The sequence below is a fragment of the Sminthopsis crassicaudata genome, chromosome 3 (genome assembly GCF_048593235.1).
Source record: "Sminthopsis crassicaudata isolate SCR6 chromosome 3, ASM4859323v1, whole genome shotgun sequence".
NCBI classification, from domain to species: domain Eukaryota; kingdom Metazoa; phylum Chordata; class Mammalia; order Dasyuromorphia; family Dasyuridae; genus Sminthopsis; species Sminthopsis crassicaudata.
Window position 1 is genome coordinate 495,925,825 of NC_133619.1, and position 17,774 is coordinate 495,943,598.

General features: G+C 35.0%; 1 protein-coding gene and 1 pseudogene across 3 annotated transcripts in view; both read right to left on the reverse strand.

Annotated features, from left to right (window-relative positions):
* Positions 1-17,774, reverse strand: part of TMEM45B (transmembrane protein 45B) — a 47,234-nt gene that overhangs the window by 11,592 nt on the left and 17,868 nt on the right. The gene's annotated exons all lie outside the window — the stretch shown is intronic.
* On the reverse strand, positions 1,030-5,362 carry LOC141559726 (mitochondrial carnitine/acylcarnitine carrier protein pseudogene; annotated as a pseudogene).

The following is a 17,774-nucleotide window of genomic DNA, read 5'->3' on the forward strand; positions in this document are numbered from 1 at the left end:
ATTAGAAAAGGCAATGAGGAAACAAAACTATCATTATTTGAAGATATGATGTTATACTTAGAAAAATCTTAGAAAATCAACTAAAAAGCTACTTAAAATTATTTGCAACCTCAGCAAAGTTGCAGGATACAAAATAAACTCAAATAAATCATCAGCATTTCTATATATTACCAACAAATATCCAGCAGCAAGAGATAGAAAGAGAAATTCCATTTAAAATAAATGTAGACAATATAAATATATGGGAGTCTACCTACCAAGACAAACTCAGAAACTATAAACAACTAAAATACTTTTCATACAAATAAAGTCAGATATAAACAACTGAAAAACTATTAATTGCTAATGGGTAGGGTGAACGAATATAATAAAAATGACAATTCTACCTAAATTTGTTTATTTAGCACCATATCAATCAAACTATCAAAAATAATTTTATAGGGCAAGAAAAAATAATAACAAAATTCATCTGGAAGAGCAAAAGCTCAAGGATATCAAAAGAATCAATGAAAAAAATGTGAAAGAAGGTAACTTAATCATGCCACATCTCAAACTACATTATAATGTGATAATTATCAAAGCATCTGACACTAGCTAAAAAATAATGTGATGAATCAGTGGAATACATCAGGTACAAATTACATTACAGTAAATACCATAGTCATCTAGTATTTGATAAACCCTCAAATCTGAGGTTTTGGAACAAAAACTCATCATTTGTCAAAACAAAAATTAACTGTAGAACAAACAGTACAGCAGAAACCAGATATAGACCAATATCTCACACCATATACCAAGATAAGGACAAGTGGGTACATGAGTCCCACAAAGGGTGATACTATAAGCAAATTAAGAGAGCATAGAATAGTAAATCTGTCAGGTTTATGGATAAGGGAAAAATTTTGGACCAAAGAATAAATACAGAACATTATAAAATACAAAATAGATAATTTTGATTATATAAAATTAAAATGTTTTCATAAACAAAGCCAAGGCAACCAAAATTATAATGAAAACAAAAGACCAGGAAAAGTGTTTTAACAAGTATCTCTAATAAAGACCTCCTTTCTCCAATATGTAAATAGAGAACTGAGTCAAATTTATAAAAATACATGTTATTCCCAAATTTGGTTAAATGGTCAAAGGACATGAACAGGCAATTTTCAGGCAAATAAATCAAAGCTATAATCACATGAAAAAATGCTTTAAATCACTATTGATCAGAAAAGTGCAAATTAAAATAATTCCGAGGTACCATCTTACACCTATCAGAGTGGGTAATATGACAAAAAAGAAAAATGTTGGATGTGGGAAAACTGGACCCTAATATATGTTGGTAGATTTGTGAATTAATTCAACCATTTTGAAGAGCAATTTAGATAGTTCCAGAGGTCTATAAAATTCTTTATATCCCTTGATACAGCAATTCCGTTAGGTTTCCATCCCAAAGACATATAGAAAAAAAAGGGGGAAAGGACCTATTTGTACAAAAATATTTATAGCAGCTCTTTTTATGGTGAATAAGAATTGGAAATCAAAAGCATGGCCTATTAATTAGGACACAGCTAAACAAGCTATGAAATTGTAATACCACATTGGTATCATATGTGCTATTATAATTAAGGCATTGGAAATGGAATATTTATTGTGCTATTGACAAGCAGGATAATTTCAGAAAAACCTGGAAATATTTACATGAAGTTTGAAGTAAACAGAACCAGTATAATGTTCTACAAAGTAATGGCAGTATTGTCTGAAGAAGAATTATGAATGACTAAACTATTCTCAGCAACACAGTGACCAAAGACATAAAAAAGGACTAATGAAGAAACATATTATCTGCCTCCAGAGAAAGAATTGATATTGAAGACAGACTGAAGCATGCTGTTTTTCACTTTCTTTGATTTTTTTTTTGGATTTGACCATTTTTGCACAAAATGACTAATATGGAAATATTTTACATAATTGCACCACGTTTAACCTGATTGTTTACAATCTAGGGAGAAAGGAGAGGAGGGATAAAATTTGGAACTCAAAACTTAAAAAACAACAACCCAAAAAACAGAACTGAATTCATGTTTCCAAATGGCACCTCCTGTACAGCCAGAGGATATCTTTGAGGCAAGAGTCATCTAAAGTTCATTAAGTGCTTTTGTTTCTTCATCCCCCCAAACCCGTCTCCTTCCCCACCTTCCCTCAATATGGAACCTCTTGTCAAAATTGAGTTCAGTTCCATCCCCTCACTTGTCATTGTACTACTCTTCCTACTGTCTATAGGACTTAAGATTTCTAGTTTCACAAATTTGGTGTGACCCAATTAAGAAACTTCATGAGAAAGCCAAGGAAATAGATGGCATTTGCCGGGAAGGCACAGATCGTTACGGCTGTAAAACCTTTATATAGGGATGTGACACCTTCTTCTTGGATTAGTTTTCTCAGCACATCTTGGGACCCATTAGGGTGTTTTCTAGGTAGGGCAGTCTGGGAGAGGGACTTCAGCACTTCTGGAGGGATAGTCATGACCCAGTTGAAAATCTCTCAACGTCTCAGATATTTTAGTCATATCCTACTGTCAAGAACATCTCGAAAGAGGATAAGTAAATTTGAATTTGCCTCTTATTCCAGCTTTCTGGTAGTTTGTTTTTTTTTGGGGGGGGGCACAGTCCAAAGTCCAAAGTCTTCTCCTGAAGAAGCTTGAATCTCTAAGACACTTAATTCTTCTTGTGAATATACCAGCTAATAATACAGCTGCAAATAGCTGGAGATAATTCAACTTATCATCTGGGTTCTTCTGTTATAGTTTTTCCCCCAAATTCAAAGCCAAAGTACAACACAGCAAACATGGGTGGGACACCAACAATAGTGCTGTCCACTCCCTCATCTTCTTTGCCATAGTGCCAGCTTTCACAAAGGTCTCTCATTTCTCCCCAGTCCCAACCACTAGCTTTCCTCCCACAATGGGAAAAAGATGTCCTATGTTTCTCTTTATGTAGGTTAGGACTATATTAGCTTTTTTTTGGCTGTCATTGTCATGCTGTTTTTCAGATCTTTTCCAGATTAATTACTATTGTTGGTTCTGCCTCTCCCATCTTATTTTTGTGAAGTTGATTTTTTTTAATCCAAATGAAGTATCTTATATTGAACCTAATTAAATTTATTTTTATGAATCATTTCAGCATTCAATTGTCAAATTCCTTTTGAATCATTCAATATATTAGCCATATATCTTTATGGTTATGGTTCTTTTTTTTTTTCTTCAAAGCTTTGACACAGCACAGGGGAAAAAAACCAAGTCATTCTTTGTAAGAGCTCTCTTCTTTCCTTCCTGACTTCTCCCAGCCCCTTGACATCATCTCACATTCTTTTGTTACTTTGTCATATGACTATAGTTATTCCATCTACAAATTTGATAATCATGCCATTTATGCCCTGCTAAAAATGTTAAACTGCGTATTATGGTCAAGTAAAGATCCTTGGGACACTTCTTCCAATTTGATACTGAATTATTAATGAATACTTTTGGGGACTGGTCACTGAACTAATTCTAGGACTACCTATATATAATGCTGCCTAATCTATACCTCTTAATCTTTCCCATTTGAATAGTATAAGTCACTTGGTCAACTGATAATGCTAAACTATTTCTATACCATTCTCCTGAATCACTAATTTGGTAAGAATCAAAAAAATTAGGTGAGTTTAATATGACATTCTTTATAAAACTATACTAACTTTTTGTGATCACCTTTTCCTATTTTAGATATTTGCCAACCATCTCTTTAATAACATGTTTTATGATTATTCCAGTAACTTCAGGCAAATTCATTAACCCATGATTTTCAGCTTCTGTTCTCTTCCCTGTTCTGAAACTTGGAAGTTTGCTTTCTATTTTAGTTTTGCTTCTATTGTTCTGGATTCATCATAGGTTCTCTGGTCATTGCTTGATCAGAATTCTTGAGTCTTTTAGAGTTATTTTTTATAATTTTGTTTTCATTTTATAGACTGTTTTCCTATAGTTCTGTTTATAGTACTTTTTATGAGTACCTTCTTCCAAGGTTTGCCTGAAATCATCTCTTTCATAATTTTTTATACTATAATAATATTCCATTTGTACTTTTTTTGGGGGGGATAAAAATTCATTATTTGGTCTTTTTTTAAATTAATTTTTATAATTATAACTTTTTTTGACACTACATATGCATAGGTAATTTTTTTTTTACATTATGCCTTGTACTCCCTTCTGTTCCGAATTTTTCCCCTCCTTCCCTTCACCTCCTCCCCTAGATGGCAGGCATTCCCATACATATTAAATATCTTATAGTATATCCTAGATAAAACATATATGTGCAGAACAGAATTTTGTTGTTGTTGTTTTTGCAAAGGAAGAATTGTATTCGGAAGGTAAAAATAATCTGGGAAGAAAAACAAACAAACAAACAAAATGCTCACAGTTTATACTCATTTCCCAGTGTTCCTTTTCTGGGTATAGCTGATTCTGTCCATCATTGATCAATTGGAATTGGATTAGCTTTTCTCTATGTTGAAGATATCCACTTCCATCAGAATATATCTTCATACAGTATCATTGTTGAAGTGTATAATGATGCTCTAGTTCTGCTCGTTTCACTCAGCATCAGTTGATGTAAGTCTCTCCAAGTCTCTCTGTATTCCTCCTGTTGGTCATTTCTTACAGAACAATAATATTCCATAACATTCATATACCATAGTTTACCCAACCATTCTCCAATTGATGGACATCCATTCATCTTCCAGTTTATAGCCACCACAAAAAAGGCTGCCACAAACATTTTGGCACATACAGGTCCCTTTCCCTTCTTTAGGATTTCCTTGGGACTGCTGGGTCAAAGGGTGTGCACATTTTCATAACTTTTTGGACATAATTCCAGATTGCTCTCCAGAATGGCTGGATTCTTTCACAACTCCACCAACAATGCATCAGTGTCCCTGTTTTTCCACATCCCCTCCAACATTCATCATTATTTGTTCCTGTCATCTTAGCCAATCTGACAGGTGTGTTGTGGTATCTCAGAGTTGTCTTAATTTGCATTTCTCTGATCAGTAGTGATTTGGAACACTCTTTCATATGAGCGGAAATAATTTTAATTTCATCATCTGAAAATTGTCTGTTCATATCTTTTGACCATTTATCCATTGGAGAATGGCTTGATTTCTTATAAATTAAAGTCAATTCTCTGTATATTTTGGAGATGAACCCTTTATCAGAACCTTTAACTGTAAAAATGTTTTCCCAATTTGTTACTTCCCTTCTAATCTTGTTTGCATTAGTTTTGTTTGTGCAGAAACTTTTTAATTTGGTGTAATCAAAAATTTCTATTTTGTGATCAATAATGATCTCTAGTTCTCCTTTGGACACAAATTCCTTCCTCCTCCACAAGTCTGAGAGGTAAACCATCCCATGTTCCTCCAATTTATTTATGATTTCGCTCTTTATGCCTAAATCATGTACCCATTTTGATCTTATCTTAGTATGTGGTGTTAAGTGTGGGTCCATGCCTAGTTTTTGCCATCATTTATACTTTTAATACCACAATTTTGTCAGCCATTCTCCAAATCGAAGGGGATCTATTTAGTTTTTCAGAGTTTTGCCGCTCTTTTTTTCTCTTTTTAATCCTCTTTTCAAGAGCAGAAATGTGCTTTATTTGTGAGCATTTTATTCCCCACTATTATCTTCCCTCCATATTGACTTATTTCCCTATTGGGAAATTTGATGTATTTCTAAATAAAATAACATGTGTGCTCAATCTTTCTTTGCTAAATTCAGATGAGTGAGATTCATTTGATGTCTATTGCCCCTTTCCTTCATGTTAATATATCCTTCTTTTCATGTACATCAAATTAAGAAATACCAAGCTTTCCCCCCCCCCCCCCCGCCTTACTCTAACTTTTCTGTAGCATAGCTCTAGGTATCTTCCCCTTTATTTGATCTCTTAAGACCCACAGAAGAGCTTATCATCTTACCACCCTCTATACCAATTGCTATCCATATACTACCTGTAGTCAGCTAAGCCCCAAAGCTTTAGAAATAGTGGTATCTTTCAGTTTAGCAACTCTGCTTCAAGGCTCCTCCCTTCCCAAACATAATCTAGGAAAGAAACCTCTGAGGACAAGGGACCAATTTATCAAGCATTTAGAATATCAAATAGGGGAGTTTATTTGTGATTGTATTGATGATAAAGAGCCATTGTAGTTTATTGAGAATTGACACTGTCAGAAGTGTGTTTTAAAAAAATCTCTTTGGGACTTCCGGCCAAGATGGCGGCGTGGAGGCAGATAGCTGCTTGAGCTCCGTGTTTTCTCTCAGGACTTACTTCATGACAAGCCTCAGAGTTAATGCTTGACCAGAAAAGAAACCCACAAATAATCACCAACAGAAGACATCCTTGAAATTCGCCAGAGAAAGTCTGGGTTTGTTCGGGGGAGGGTTGAACAGACTGGGCGCAGACTGAGGGCAGGCAGCCAGAGCGAGACAGGCAGCTCACACAGCTCAGACTGGAGGGGGGAGGGGTACAATTTCTTCCATTTCTGGGAAAAGACTTTTCCCCCAGTGTGGATATTCCGTCTTGGCAGCAAGCCAGGAGCAGTGAAGAGGGTGTAAACACTGGAAGTGAAGAATAAAACCCCGGAAAGCTAGCGTCTCTTGGGACCCTGCCACCCCCAACCCCCACCTGGAGTGACTCAGCGAGTTCTCACAGCCTCAGAGCCCCAGAGCCCAGACGCAGCACAGCCATCACTGCTGTTTCCCTCAGTCTGTAGAGGAAGCCCGGTAACAACATCCAGGCCCCCCCCCCCCCCCCCGCCCCCAAAGAAAAAACAACAGGCCAATTGTTTCTCTTGTCAATTTGTTTTCTTCGATTCCTGCTCTGACAAAATGAACAAAAAATTTTAAAAGGGCTCTAACCATTGACAGCTTCTGTATGGAGAGAGAGCAGACTTCAAACCCTGAGGAGACTAAAAGCAGATTGTCTCCAGAGGAATGATATGAGCTGCTTCTCAATTGTTAAGACTCTCATAGAGGAAATCAAAAAGGCTCTCACAAGAGAGCTACAAGAGAAATGGGAAAAGGAAAGGGAAGCTTGGCAAGAGAGCCTGGAGAAGTCATTCCATTCATTTAAAGACAGAGTGGATAAAGAAAACAAATCATTGAGAAACAAGATTAATGAGTTGGAAAAAGAAAACAGCTCTCTAAAAAATAAAATTGATGAAATGGAAAAAAAATTCCATAGAAGATAAAAACTCAATTGGACAATTACAAAAAGATATAAAAAAAGTGAGTGAGGAAAATACATCATTGAAAATTAGAATGGAACAAGTAGAAATGAATGACTCAAGGAGAAACCAAGAAGTAGTCAAGCAAAACCAGAAAAACAAAACAATTGAAAAGAATGTCAAGTACCTTATTGGAAAGACAACAGACCTGGAAAACAGATCCAGGAGAGACAATTTGAGAATAATCAGACTCAGGGGACAGCTAAGTGGCGCAGTGGATAGAGCACCAGCCCTGAATTCAGGAGGACCCGAGTTCAAATCTTGTCTCAGACACTTAACACTTCCTAGCTGTGTGACCCTGGACAAGTCACTCAACACCAGCCTCAGGGGGGAAAAAAATAAAAGAGAATAATCAGACTCCCTGAAAAATGTGAGGAAAAAAAGAGCTTGGACACCATTTTCGAGGAAATTATCAAAGAGAACTGCCCAGACGTTTTGGAAACAGAGGGTAAAATAGACATTGAAAAAATTCATCGATCACCTACTGAAAGGGACCCTAAAATCAAAATGCCAAGAAATATAGTGGCCAAGTTCAAGAACCATCAGACGAAGGAAAAAATATTGGAAGCTGCTAGAAAAAAGCAATTCAGATATGGAGGAGCCACAATAAGGATAACCCAGGATCTAGCAGCGTCCACATTAAAAGAAAGAAGGGCCTGGAATATGATATTCCAAAAGGCTAAGGAACTTGGTATGCAGCCAAGAATAACTAACCCAGCAAAAATAAACATTGTTTTTCAGGGAAGAAGATGGACATTTAATGAAATAAATGAATTCCATCTATTCTTGATGAAAAAAACAGATCTACACAAAATGTTTGATCTTCAAATACAGAACTCAAGAGATTTCTAAAAAGATAAAAAGAAATCTTGAGAACTATATTTCTGCCACAAAGATATGTAAAGAACACATGTATAATTTGTCCTAGAAACTAGAGGTGGAAAGGAAATTATATCATAAAAAAAGGGTAAGGTGATGGTACTACATCTCATGAAGAGGCAAAGGTAACCTATTATATCTGAGAGAAAGAAAAGAGGGGGGATGAACATAGTGTGTATCAATAGACATGTTCGATTTATGATGAAACTTCTTCCACTTCATTGAAAAATGGGAGGGAAGGAGTAAGCTAAAGGGAAGGGAATACAGAAATTGTGAGAAAAAGGGATAAAATAGGAAGAGGAACTTTAAGGTGGGGGAGGGATACTAAAAAGGAAGGGCTGTGAAAAGCAAGTGGTGCTCACAAGTTTAATACTGGGGAGGGGGGGGGTAAGAGGGAAGGAAAGGAGAAAAGCATAAGCAAGGGTTAACAGGATGGCAAGCAATATAGACTTAGTCATTCTAACCATAAATGTAAACTCCCTCATAAAAAGGAAGCAGTTAGCAGACTGGATTAAAAGCCAGAATCGTACCATATGTTGTTTACAGGAAACATACCTGAAACAGGGTGATACATTCAAAATAAAAGTTAAAGGATGGAGCAGAATCTACTATGCTTCAGGTGAAGCCAAAAAAGCAGGGGTAGCCATCCTCGTCTCAGATCAAGCAAAAACAAAAATTGATCTAATTAAAGGAGATAAGGAAGGGCATTATATCTGCTAAAGGGTAGCATAGATAATGAAGCAGTATCAATATTAAACATATACACACCAAGTGGTGCAGCATCTAAATTCTTAAAAGAGAAATTAAGAGAGCTGCAAGAAGAAATAGACAGCAAAACTATAATAGTGGGAGATCTCAACCTTACACTCTCAGAATTAGATAAATCAAACCACAAAATAAATAAGAAAGAAGTCAAAGAGGTAAATAGAATACTAGAAAAGTTTGATATGATAGATCTTTGGTGAAAGCTAAATGGAGACAGAAAGGAGTACATTTTCTTCTCAGCAGTTCATGGAAACTATACAAAAATTGATCATATACTAGGACATAAAAAACCTCAAAATCAAATGCAGTAAGGCAGAAATAGTAAATGCATCCTTTTCAGACCACAATGCAATCAAAATTACATTTAACAAAAAGCCAGGGGAAAATAGACCAAAAAATAATTGGAAACTAAATAATCTTATACTAAAGAATGATTGGGTAAAACAGCAAATCATAGACATAATTAATAACTTCACTCAAGAAAATGACAATAATGAGACATCATACCAAAATGTGTGGGATACAGCCAAAGCAGTAATAAGGGGAAGTTTTATATCACTAGAGGCCTACTTGCATAAAATAGAGAAAGAGAATGTCAATGAATTGAGCTTACAACTAAAAATGCTAGAAAAGGAACAAATTAAAAATCCCCAGACAAACATGAAACTTGAAATTCTAAAAACAAAAGGTGAGATTAATAAAATTGAAAGTAAAAAAACTATTGAATTAATTAATAAAACTAAGAGTTGGTTCTATGAAAAAATCAACAAAATAGACAAACCCTTAGTAAGAGGAAAAGCAAATTGTTAGTCTTAAAAATGAAAAGGGAGAACTCACCACTAACGAAGAGGAAATTAGAACAATAGTTAGGAGTTACTTTGCCCAATTTCATGCCAATAAATTCAATAACTTAAATGAAATGGAAGAATACCTTCAAAAATATAGCTTGCCCAGATTAATAGAAGAAGAAGTAAATAGTCTAAATAGTCCCATTTCAGAAAAAGAAATAGAACAAGCTATTAACCAACTCCCTAAGAAAAAATCCCCAGGACTCTAATGTTATATAAACTATTTGAAAAAATAGGGATTGAAGGAGTCCTACCAAATTCCTTTTATGACACAAGCATGGTACTGATACCTAAACCAGGTAGATCGAAAACTGAGAAAGAAAACTATAGACCAATTTCCTTAATGAATATTGATGCTAAAATCTTAAATAAGATATTAGCAAATAGACTTCAGAAAATCATCCCCAGGATAATACACTATGACCAAGTAGGATTTATACCAGGAATGCAGGGCTGGTTTAATATTAGGAAAACTATTAGTATAATTGACCATATTAATAATCAAATTAATAAAAACCATATGATCATCTCAATAGATGCAGAAAAGGCATTTGATAAAATCCAACATCCATTCCTACTAAAAACACTTGAGAGTATAGGAATAAATGGACTATTCCTTAAAATAATAAGGAGCATATATTTAAAACCGTCAGTAAACATCATATGTAATGGTGATAAACTGGAACCTTTCCCAGTAAGATCAGGAGTGTAACAAGGTTGCCCACTATCACCATTACTATTCAATATTGTGCTAGAAACGCTAGCCTCGGCAATAAGAGCCGAGAAAGAGATTCAAGGAATTAGAGTAGGAAATGAGGAAATCAAATTATCACTTTTTGCAGATGATATGATGGTATACTTAGAGAACCCCAAAAACTCTACTTAAAAAGCTAGTAGAAATAATTCAGAACTTTAGCAAAATTGCAGGATACAAAATAAATCCACATAAATCCTCAGCATTTTTATACATTACCAACACAATCCAATAGCAAGAGATACAAAGAGAAATTCCATTCAAAATAACGGTCGATAGTATAAAATATTTGGGAATATATCTACCAAAGGAGAGTCAGGAATTATATGAGCAAAATTACAAAACACTTGCCACAAAAATAAAGTCAGATTTAAATAATTGGAAAGACATTAAGTGCTCTTGGATAGGCCGAGTGACTATAATTAAGATGACAATACTCCCTAAACTAATCTATTTATTTAGTGCTATACCAATCAGACTCCCAAGAAACTATTTTAATGACCTAGAAAAAATAACAATAAAATTCATATGGAAAAACAAAAGGTTGAGAATTTCAAGAGAAATAATGAAAAAAAAAATCAAATGAAGGTGGTCTAGCTGTACCTGATCTAGAATTATATTATAAAGCAGCAGTCACCAAAACTATTTGGTATTGGCTAAGAAATAGACTAGTTGATCAGTGGCATAGGTTAGGTTCACAGGGCAAGATAGTGAATAAAAATAGCAATCTAGTGTTTGACAAACCCAAAGATCCCAACTTTTGGGATAAGAATTCATTATTTGACAAAAACTGCTAGGAAAACTGGAAATTAGTATGGCAGAAACTAGGCATGGACACACATTTAACACCACATACTAGGATAAGATCAAAATGGGTACATGATTTAGGCATAAAGAACGAGATCATAAATAAATTAGAGGAACATAGGATAGTTTACCTCTCAGACTTGTGGAGGAGGAAGGAGTTTGTGTCCAAGGGAGAACTAGAGACCATGATTGATCACAAAATAGAAAATTTTGATTACACCAAATTAAAAAGTTTCTGCACAAACAAAACTAATGCAAACAAGATTAGAAGGGAAGTAACAAATTGAGAAAACATTTTTACAGTTAAAGGTTCTGATAAAGGCCTCATCTCCAAAATATACAGAGAATTGACTCTAATTTATAAGAAATCAAGCCATTCTCCAATTGATAAATGGTCAAAAGATATGAACAGACAATTTTCAGATGATGAAATTGAAACTATTTCCACTCATATGAGAGTGTTCCAAATCACTATTGATCAGAGAAATGCAAATTAAGACAACTCTGAGATATCATTACACACCTGTCAGATTGGCTAAGATGACAGGAACAAATAATGATGAATGCTGGAGGGGATGTGGAAAAACAGGGACACTAATGCATTGTTGGTGGAATTGTGAAAGAATCCAACCATTCTGGAGAGCAATCTGGAATTATGCCCCCAAAGTTATCAAACTGTGCATACCCTTTGATCCAGCAGTGGTACTATTGGGCTTATATCCCAAGGAGATACTAAAGAAGGGAAAGGGACCTACCTGTATGTGCCAAAATGTTTGTGGCAGCCCTTTTTATAGTGGCTAGAAGCTGGAAAATGAACCAATGCCCATCAATTGGAGAATGGTTGGGTAAATTATGGTATATGAATGTTATGGAATATTATTGCTCTGTAAGATATGACCAGCAGGATGAATACAGAGAGGCTTAGAGGGATTTACATGAACTGAAGCTGAGTGTAATGAGCAGAACTACGAGATCATTATATACTTCAACAAGATACTGTATGAGGATGTATTCTGATGGAAGTGGATATCTTCAACATAGAGAAGAGCTAATCCAGTTCCAATTGATCAATGATGGACAGAACCAGCTACACCCAGAAAAGGAACACTGGGAAATGAGTGTAAACTGTTACCATTTTTTTGTTTTTCTCCCCAAATTATTTTTACCTTCTGAATCCAATTCTTCCTTTGCAACAACAACAACAACAACAAAATTCTGTTCTGCACATATATATTGTACTTAGGATATACTATAAGATATTTAATATGTATGGGAATGCCTGCCATCTAAGGGAGGGAGTGGAGAGAAGGAGGGGAAAAATTCAGAACAGAAGGGAGTACAAGGGATAATATTGCAAAAAATTACCTATGCATATGTACTGTCAAAAAATTTTATAATTATAAAATAATAAAAAAAAAGAAAAAAATCTCTTTGGACTCATATAGAAAATGGGTCGGATAACTGTATAAATATTTATACATATATTGTATTTAACATATACTTTAACATATTTAACATGTATTGGACTATCTTCCAGCTAGGGGAAGGGGGCAGGTTGAAGGAGGGAAAAATTGGAACAGAAGTTTTTGCAAGGATCAGTGTTGAAAAATTACCCATTCATATGTTTTGTAAATAAAAAGTTATAATAATAATTTTTTTAAAAACCCAATGTTGAATTCAAATTGCAGAATACACAGTCCCTGAGAACAGATTGTTTTTCTCTAGGTATCCTTACTCCTGTGACAATGGCAGACATTTAATAAAGTACTTGAGAATTATATAGGAAAAAAAAAAAGAAAGAAAATGATAAGAGAGGGAAAAGCCTTGAAGAAGAGAGACATTTAGGAGTTTATTGCCATAATCCAGGGAGAGGCAATGAAAGCCTATCTTAGGGTGATGGCTGGGTGAGAGGGGAACAAATGTGAGATGACATAAAGGCAGAACAGGCTTTGCACGATTTGTTCCTGGTAATTACTTCCTCCATCTGTAGAGTGCCTGAGCAGACAGAGGTGATGAGTAGCACACAAGAGAGCAAACCCTTGGTGAAGGAAAAGACAATATCTTCAACAGAAACTAAAGGATAAAAGAATGTGAGATGATGTCAAAGATTGGGAGATGTAGGGAAAGAAAGAAGAGGCATCCTACAGAGAATGGTCTGGTTTTTTCCCTGTGATATTGAGAATCTTAAATGAGAAGGGCAGGGAAGTGTGCCCTCTCAGAGGTTTAAAGAGAAAAAGAGAAACCTCTATGGGGACTGGAAGAGAGAATCGCTTAGGGAGGTGTAAGAGGATTGCCTTGGTACCAGTTAGGATGTAGTTAAATTAGATAATTTGTAGTGGATTCAGTCAGTATGGCTGCATAATTCTTTCCATGATACAATTCCACCCCCCTCCTCCCAATATAAAGATTTATTGCTGTTGGTGTTGTTAGTTTTGTTTCCTAGACTCAGTTCATTCTAGACATTTTTACTCTTGGCACTAGACTTACAGGATTTGCCAAGATTTGATAATCATCTTTTATTACTTATACTTAGCTTTTATTTTCTATCTGTATCTTGTGAAAATCTGATCTTGTGGAAATCTACACCATGTACCAAAATAATTTCAAAATAGATGCATAATTTGACGATTTGGAAGGTGACATTAAAAAAATAGAAGAAAATGAGATTGGACATCTAAAAATAATGGCTAGGGAGAACTCTTAACTAAACAAAGATAGATAATGTAAACAAAAGATTTAAATTTTACAAATTTGAAAAACATATACAAATAATTAATGCAAACAGGATAAGAAGGGAAGCTGAAAATTGAACAAAAATTTCTAAGAGTCTAATATCTAAGTTTATATATTTGCATGTATGTGTGCATATATATATATATATATATATATATATATACTTGACATAAACATATTATAAGTAAAAAGAAGATGCCTTTTCAAGTGTGTCAAGGGGAACAGTTCCTAATTAAACAAGAAACAGAAATGATCATAAACAATAAACTAAAAAATTTGAATACACAAAATTTCAAAAGTTTTTGCACTAATAAAATCAATGCAATTAGAATTACATGGGTAACAATGAGCTGGGGAAAAACTGTTGTAGCCAATTTATAATATAAAAGTCTAATCTTCTGAATGGATGTCCATCAGTTGGAGAATGGTTGGGTAAATTATGGTATATGAAGGCTATGGAATATTATTGCTCTGTAAGAAATGACCAGCAGGATGAATACAGAGAGGCTTGGAGAGATTTACATGAACTAATGCTGAGTGAAACGAGCAGAACCAGAAGATCACTATACACTTCAACAACAATACTGTATGAAGATGTATTCTGATGGAAGTGGATATCTTCAACATAAAGAAGATCCAACTCACTTCCAGTTGATCAATGATGGACAGAAATAACTACACCCAGAGAAGGAACACTGGGAAGTGAATGTAAATTGTTAGCACTAATATCTGTCTGCCCAGGTTACATGTACCTTCGGAATCTAATGCTTATTGTGCAACAAGAAAATGGTATTTACACACATGTATTGTATCTAGGTTATATTGTAACACATGTAAAATGTATGGGATTACCTGTCATCGGGGGGAGGGAGTGGATAATTTGGAAAAATGAATACAAGGGATAATATTATAAAAATATATGTAATTTTTTAAAAAGTCTAATCTTCAAGACACAGGAAATTTATACAAACATATAAAAACAACAACTATTCCCCAATTTATTACTTGTCAAAGTATACAAAAAGGTAGATTTGAGGGAAGAAATCTAAGCTATCAATAAGTATATGTACTCATTATAGGTCACAAATATGTAGTATGAAAATAAATGAAATAACTTCTATGCATGGGATAATTAGGATTTGTTGGAAAAAATGCTTAAACATTTCCTTCTGCTTATGCACGAGCAGAGCTTCTAGTAAAGTTGGGAAAGTTTCCACAATTCCTTTCACCTAGTCTATTTACAATAGATTACATACCATTTCCAGGTACTTTGAAAGTGAAATTGCTTCAGCCTTGGCCCTAGTTCATGTAATTATTCAGAAAACAATTTGAACACGGTTTTTTCCACTCTCACACCACAATGGCTTATATTAATTTCTTTTTTTATATCTCCCAAGAATCCTGCCTAAATTTACAACCCTTGCTGATTATCAGGTGTCTATTTTCAATAAAAGGCTAGAGATGCATATTAGTGTTGGGATTATATCATACAGAAATAAAACATTTATTCCATTGCCTAAGTACCAAACCTGAATTTTATTTGGTTGTACTACCTATGTGTCATGGATGATAATGATTTATATCCAGCCTGCTTTGCTTTTTTGTTCATCTAGGATTCCAAGTCACAATCATACCCTGGCTTTTCATCAGGGATTTCAGAAGGGAAATTGGAGGTTTCCCATCTCATATTTTAGCCCTCTTATTGGCATTAAACTATCATATTTCCTATCTGGGTTGTTGACAGTGCCTTACTCATAGCAGGTTCTCAATGAAATGTGATTATTGTTTTCTACCTTTTAGGACAACAGTTAACTCTTGAACAATGTTGGGTTGGAGAAAGGTTTGTTTGGTCCCAAATTGAAGGCAAAACTCAAAACAAATAAAAGTTTTCTAAGACTGAAGGAAACATATTCAAACAATGGTGAAGCACCAAGGATGGAACCCTTAGTATCTGTTCTCTCATATTATCACAGTCCCTCTCTTTCTCTCCCTCTCCACTCTCTCTCTTTTCTCTTTCCATCTCCCTCTCTCTTTCCCTCCCTCCCTCCCACCTCTCTCTGTCTATCCCCTCTTCCCTTTCTTTTCCCCTCCCTCCCCTTCCTCTGTCTCATTTGAGAATTTTTTTTTAACCAGAGGAATAATTCTTCTAAATCTGACAACAAATATTTCAGAACTCTTATTTTGTTGTTGTTGTTGTCTGGCATCTGGGATTAAGTGATTTGTCCAGGGCCACCCAGCTAGGAAGTGTTAAGAGTCTGAGATTAGATTTGAACTCAGATCCTCCTGACTTCAGGGCTGGTGTTCTATCCATTGTGCTGCCTAGCTGCCCCCAGAACTCTACTTCTAAAATTTATTTTATTATAAGGAAATTGGATGAAAGGAGTAAATTGGATGAAAGGAGTACCTTGTTACAAGAATGGGGAATTTATTATTTTTTTTGCCTTTTCCTATGATTTATTAACGTGATACTGTGGAATCACAATGTGTATCTCCTTGTAGAATCATTAATTTAAATATGGCAGAGCCTTTAGATATCATCTAGACTAGGGGTTCTTAATGTGAAGTCCACACTCAAGAGATGGGAGAAAATTATATCTCTCTTTTTATCAACCTCTAACCAAAGTTTATTTGAAAACTTTTAAACTTTTAAAACTTCTAAGAAGAGGTCCATAGACTAACCCAAAAAACACAAAAATATTAATAATTCTTGATCTAGACCAGTTTTTCCATTTTGTAGATGAGGAAAGGGAGATCTACAATTCTTAAACCTAAGGTATCACAGCCAGCAGGAATGATTACAGTTGCAATCACTAGGCTGGGAGGCAGCAGAAAAGGCATATGAGCCCTAGGTTGGTATTTTTTAAAAATTTTTATAATTATACCATTTTTTTGACAGTACATATGCATAGGTAATTTTTTTTTTTTAACAACATTATCCCTTGTAGTCCCTTCTGTTCCGAATTTTTCCCCTCCTTCTTTCCACCCCCTCCCCTAGATGGCAGGCATTCACAAACATATTAAATCTTATAGTATATCCTAGGTAAAATATATATGTGCAGAATGGAATTTTGTTGTTGTTGTTGTTGTTGTTGTTGTTGTTGTTGCAAAGGAAGAATTGTATTCGGAAGGTAAAAATAATCTGTGAAGAAAAAAAAAAAAAGCTCACAGTTTACACTCATTTCCCAGTGTTCCTTTTCTGGATGTAGCTGATTCTGTCCATCATTGATCAATTGGAATTGGATTAGCTCTTCTCTATGTTGAAGATATCCACTTCCATCAGCATACCTCCTTGTACAGTATCATTGTTGAAGTGTATAATGATCTTCTGGTTCTGCTTGTTTCACTCAGCATCAGTTGATGTAAGTCTCTCCAAGCCTCTCTGTGTTTCTCCTGCTGGTCATTTCTTACAGAACAATAATATTCCATAACATTCATATACCACAATTTACCCAACCATTCTCCAATTGATGGACATCCATTCATCTTCCAGTTTCTGGCCACTATGAAAAGAGCTGCCACAAACATTTTGGCACATACAGGTCCCTTTCCCTTCTTTAGTAGTTCCTTGGGATATAAGCCCAGTAGTAGTACTGCTGGGTCAAAGGGTATGCACATTTTCATAACTTTTTGGGCATAATTCCAGATTGCTCTCCAGAATGGCTGGATTCTTTCACAACTCC